The following is a 6591-nucleotide window of genomic DNA, read 5'->3' as shown; positions in this document are numbered from 1 at the left end:
TACCCCACAAGTATGCCATGTTAATTTTTAAGCACCACATGTCCTACTTGGTGTACTGCGAGTGGGCCTACAAAGTGAACTATGAAGGAAATCGTGAAAAAAAGGCGCTTCCTGATAATTTAAGAAAGACTATTGTGAAGGAATTGCGGCGCTTTTTTTCAATTACAGATCCTTTTATGAAAAGCGTTCGAGACTGCATTAATCGCATTTTGCGCCATACAAGGCATCGGCCCTGGAAGGACAATCTGGTGGGGTACGCATTTGCGTGAGTATTCAACTGTTGTTTTTTTTTTATTTGCTGTATTTACTGTAAATAAAGGAGATGTTGCGTGTTTTAACTGGTATTAATAAAGAAATGTTTTTACTTACTGTACACACAGGACCTGCACAATTCCAGTCCCCGAGGGCCGCAAACAGGCCCGGTTTTTAAAGGTTATCCTGAAAACTGGGCCTGTTTGCGGCCCTCGAGGACTGGAGTTGTGCAGGCCCGACTGACTGTTCTGTACACCATCCTACTGTAAATGTTTTGACTTGCTGTACTTTAATAAAGGAGATGTTGCTTTTTTAAAATTTTCTGAATAAAGAATTTTTTTTTAATAACAACATGTGACTGTAAACCATACTGACTGACTGTAAATGTTTTGACTTTCTGTACATAAATGTTTTCACTAGCAGTAAACCATACACCTGTTGACGTTTTGAATTGCTGTGCACTTAAAATGTTTTTACATTGTACAGTATTTATAAATACATGTTTTTGTACTTACTCCACCAAAAGAAAATGTTGATTTGTTTTAAATTGTTCCATTGTCTCCTTTTATACTCTAACAAAATACAGTGTTTCTAGAATGTACAGTACTGTACTGCATACTGTACTGTATACTATAGGCATGCTCAGTACTGTACTGGAATACATGTAGAATAAATATTACTTTTTATTTTCTCGGGTTTATTATACAGTATATATAAAGAAGTATTGTAGAGTATACGTCTGAAAACATCAGCATACTGTTTCAGGTATTCTATCCTGATCAATAACAACGGTCACTAAACTGTAGACTCCGGTACGTGGGTTTTTAAATCCCATTCAGCAATGTGCAGGCATTGTTACACAAAGCGATATTATCCATCAAAATCCCTCCATTTGCCGTTTTCCGCATGAGATGACAAAGTTTTCTTTTCTGAGGAAAAAAAATAATAAAAGTTTTACTGTAATGGTCAGTCCCCTAAAGAAGTTCCCAGTCAGTCCCACCAATAATTTTCTCGGGGGACGTCTCTTGTTCACATGCGCATGCGCCTACCGTCGATGTGATGACACGCATATGCGTTGCAAGAAGGTTCCAATGTGCATGCGCCTAGCGTTCCACCAATTGTTCAGTATCTACAGTACTGTAGAAGCCGCTCAGCCAATGATATAGCTTACAGGAGAATCGCTTGACTTTTGAATCGCACTGATATTGATACTCACCATAAAATTTCCCATTCAGCTGGCGCCGGCGCCGGGCCACTGCCAGTCCAGTATTCTTGATCATACACATTGACAGGTGACAGCGGGACTACTACACCTGTAGTCAGCTGATGAGGCTGGAAATCGCTTAGGTACATGCAAGCGTGCTCGAAACTGTACGCGAAATCCGGCTGAGGCTGCAGGTATCCGTGCATGGACAGACAGCAAGGGTTGTCACTGACGGTCGGACCGTTATTGGAAGCCGGTGCTGGTGCTGGCACATTGCTTGCCAGCGACTGACGTTTCTTACTTGGTTTTAACACGACCTATCGCCTTCTGCCGTCTGCATGATCATAGATTCGGGAAAAACCCAGTGATACACACCAATACCCTCCAATAAATTCGGGATCAATACGAAAAAAACATGGATCGCTAAATAACTTTTTCCTTATTGCACGCTTCCACACATGAGGAGCTGGCGAAAATTTGTAAAAGTCATAGTTTTCGATAAAATACTGATACATTTGAACAACTGTTGCCATCTTATCATCTGTTGCATTAATCGCGGCCCATATTAAATAAGCGTACGTTCTGTCGGGTTTTTAATTAAAATGAAATCCAAACCATTCTCAATAAACACATAAACCGCGCATCAACCGCGGCTGTGAATGCAACATGAATGCGGTATGAGTGCGGCATAAACGTGGTGATGTGCGTGGCATTCGAAAAAAAATCCCGGAAAAATGCGGTGATGTTGGAGAATAAAAGGGGCCGCGACAGTAGTTGTTCGTATGCCATGGTCAGGGATGGAGAGATACGGAATGTCAGAGGCAAGCCGGGGTCGTTATCCAGAGAAGGGTGCAAAGTCTAGCTGGGTCAGTACACAGGAAAGCAACACAGAGACAGGCAAGGCAACAGGAACTGGAACGTGGAAACAGCAAGGCTACAATGTACTATGCTCAGCCAATGAAGGAGTGACACAGCTGAGCATATATGAGAGTGAGAGTCCAATGAGACAGGGGGGTGGAGAGGAGGAGTGGCCTCTGTAGTGGCAGGGATAGGCTGTGAGGTGCAGGAGACAGGTGAGTGCGATAACGAGTGCTGACGCGCAGCTTGGGGGTGGAGCGGAGCGGAGCATGCGCGTCACGTATGAGCACCGTGCAGGGCGTCAGCGTGTCACAAGTGGGGGGCAGAACCAACTCCGTGGGATCATTGAAAACCCTCAGTGGGTGCGCGCGCTCTGTAAGGTGCACGGGCGTCTGTGAAGCAGCAGGTAAGGAGAAGCACGCCACAGAGGCCGTGCTCCCCGATTCCTTACACAGTATACATAAAGTACTTATTAGTATCCATCAGGGAAGTTTTTATCTGTTTTCGGGGCATATTCCCCGGTGGTGCTTGGCTCCTATGTAGTACTGCACCGACACACTTTATTCGAGCAAATACCCAGTATGTACCTGGCAGATACCTGGAATGCGCCGCTCCTCACCTCTGACAAGCCCCGTTGCGTTTGCCTTCCCAGCCTGGGTTCATGCCTGGCTGACGGGCGGCTGATCTGTTAAATGATAATGATTAGGATTTAATAGGCTGCAATACTTCGCGTGTCTACCAGATGGCATAAATTCATGAATTGTAATGCAGTATATATATATATACTGTGCAGTATTGCAGCCAGCGGGAATAAAATGCTTCAATCCCTGCCTGGAAAATACCTCAATGCACTCGGGCAGAAAACAGTCACAAACCTCAATACACCCGGGTATACCCGAATTCGTGGGACTAGCCGAGCTCGAATAAAGTGTGTCGCCAGTGTATGGAGTTCCAGATGTAATGAGTGGGGTCCGGTAAAATGCATTGCTAAAGAAAACCAAAACAATAGTGCAACTTGATTTATATGGGGAACATGCTATTGTAAAAGTGGGGATCTCATTAATTAATTTGATGTGAGATGCGTTGCTTCCAACGCGTTTTATGTAATAGCACCGCTTCAGTGTCTTTTGGCGGAATGCGCTGGGAGGAGCCAACTGATGGAGAGAGATGAGGCACAACAAGCAGAGGCTGAACCACATCACCGGAGTGACAGTAGACACACTCGCGGAAGTCAGCAGAGGAGACACCTGATGGGCGCTACCTTCTGTGCGAGCCTCCCAGGTACAACCTTGTCCAATCGGAGATATATTTCATATGCACATTTCACACTTTGAATTTGTGAGTGAGTTTGTACCTTTTGCTATGTTACCCCAATAAACCACCATAGGACTTTATATTCTATTTCTGTACATTTATAGATCTTTTAGGCAATCTTAAAACAGGCAGCAGGGTTGAAGAGTTTTTATTTCCTCACCATTGTATAGTTTATATTTGTGGGTATTATTTGTTATATCACTAATCATGCTGTTATAGTAATATGTTTTATCATTTTACTCACTGTGCACTTTTACCTGTGACTAACTTATACTAACTCTTTATATAATTTATTCATCATTTTTTATGTCAGATATAAAATTTCCCAAAGGATTTTATCCCCATCTCACGTTATCCTACCTTTTGAGGTCGGCCTTGATTAATGAAACAGAAGAGAAATTAAGAATAACTCAATATTTCCTAAGATAGATACAATTTGTATTTAACACAATTAATACTTGCATGACCACACTGGCACCCAGCAAAGGCGACAGGGGCTAGTACAGTAAGGGAATCAAACAAACTTGGGATAGGTAAGGATTTCCTAAAGATGATAGAAAGCCAAACATCAAATCGGGTCTGAGGTTTTATAGCAGATAAGAGAATGTGCAGACAGTGGGACAAGTGATTCTTACAGCGTCTGTCGTCAAGTGCTGTGTTTCTATTAAAACATGCCTAGTGCCTAACCGACATGCTTCAAAGGTACTTTGGGAGTGCATCAAGTCTATAGACTTTTGTAAGTATTAGGGTTATAGGTAATAAGCAATCTTCTAAAGCTGGAAGATACCTTACAACACAATAAAGTCCATGGGCTATACAGTACATTGCCTTTTGAATGATGGTAGACCATTGCTCTGTAAACTTGACTCAGTGGGGTGATTTGGAGTTGGCTAATGGCAGTAAAGTGCAAACTTAGCTCTAAGTTTGGGAAAAACTAAGAGCCATACTGGCTGTGTAAAGGGACAGTCCCAGATATTTTTTAAACTTACCGTGGTCATAAGCATTAAAGATAATTATCAGTGTATAACCTGAAATTATGTGCTTCCCAATATGCTGCTTCCTCCTCTGTTTATCCAGCTGGCCTATTATTATACTCACCAATGCATGCTCGAGGGGATGAAGATGCAGCATGGTTTATCCTGTTTTACACAGAGTGACAGTACATAAAGGTTAGGGAGCTAGAGGAATTATACCAGCACCCTTTGGAGTACCAATGAAAAATGTTTTTTTTTTTTTTTAAACACTTTCCTTTTCAATGTCAGGATTTTACACCTTTCTTATGTCGCTACTATTGGGTCACTCAGAAGCACTCTCTCCTTACATGCAACAACAAACACAATGTGATCATAATCCACAACATCTGATTTCTTCTTACTGCTAAACACTTCTAAGGTCTGGATGATATAACCTGTGTCACTGAGAGACTGACACAAGAATTCTTCATCGTATGTCAGAACATGCAGTGTGCTCACCCAGCTTGAAATATGAGGCATTGAGACCGCCAACCAGTAGCCCTTCCCCCCCCCCCCCCCACACACTTTTAGCAGTGATGACATGTTCTTCAGGATGCTGCGATATTAATCTTGGTGTTTGCTAAAAAAAAATCCAAGCATCGACAGCTAAAACAGACAGTCCACTTTTTGTAACACAACTGGTTCTGGTGGGTTAGCTTTGGTGAGGTCACATTTTAGCACACGCGTCACTGCTCTTCTTGTTTTATCTACCTTTTCTTGCAAACCCTCACTGAAAAACAGTAGTAACAATTACAGTATGTTTCACATACTGTATAGAACAACATAACAAAAAAGGGATACCGGCGCCTAATAAGTCCAATTAGGTGGATTCCTTGATATCCAGTGAAGATAGTTCAAATTTCAGAATGATCAGCAACCTGTTGATTTTGTGATGACCAGATGCAGCCTCATTCATAGGGAGTGGAACATGAAATGAAATGAAAGATATTTAGTGCAACACAGCTATGTTAATTTATACAGACATAAACTCACAGAACATACCAACAACACAAACAGGACTAATAAACACAGACAGGACTAACAGCCACAAAAGCAAAGCTATATAATAAAATTAGTTTAATATAACTATAATAGATAAAAAGTGGTGGACAATAGCAGGAACGCCAATCCGGTTGGGTAAAACCTGAGTAAAACTCACAGGAAGGCAGAAAGTTAAAGGCAATGTATATCAGCTGAGATGATAAATTCTATCATCCACGTGTAGAGGATTCGCAGGGCTTCCAGATCACCGTAAGCTCTCCCGTGTGTCCTGGTTCCCTGCACCCAGAAGTGACGTCTCTGGATTGCCGTTCCTGCTATCGTCCACCACTTTTTATCTATTATAGTTATATTAAACTAATTTTATTATATAGCTTTGCTTTTGTGGCTGTTAGTCCTGTCTGTGTTTATTAGTCCTGTTTGTGTTGTTGGTATGTTCTGTGAGTTTATGTCTGTATAAATTAACATAGCTGTGTTGCACTAAATATCTTTCATTTCATGTTCCACTCCCTACGAATGAGGCTGCATCTGGTCATCACAAAATCAACAGGTTGCTGATCATTCTGAAATTTGAACTATCTTCACTGGAAATCAAGGAATCCACCTAATTGGACTAATTAGGCGCCGGTATCCCTTTTTTGTTATACTCTTGTGTTCTGATTGTACCATCAGAAAATCATCAGGCTGCCTAGCTTGCCACTAGGGCCACCCTCACATTAGGGTTTAATATTAATCTCCATTATCGCTATTCTACATCACCATTTTTTTCTTTACATACTCTATAGAGATGATATCATGTTATTGCCCATATCCGCTTTGTGCGTGTGGCCAATTCTGCGAAAAGAGGGTTTCCCCCACATGCGGAATCCTGCATGTGTAACCCCCCTCCTAAGGGGTTACTAGCTGGTTTGTTTATGCTGGTCCACAATGTTTTGCTAAAGGGGTCCTGAC

The sequence above is a fragment of the Ascaphus truei genome, chromosome 6 (genome assembly GCF_040206685.1).
Source record: "Ascaphus truei isolate aAscTru1 chromosome 6, aAscTru1.hap1, whole genome shotgun sequence".
Taxonomy (NCBI): domain Eukaryota; kingdom Metazoa; phylum Chordata; class Amphibia; order Anura; family Ascaphidae; genus Ascaphus; species Ascaphus truei.
The sequence above is the reverse complement of the archived record's forward strand: the minus strand, read 5'-3'. Positions refer to the sequence as shown.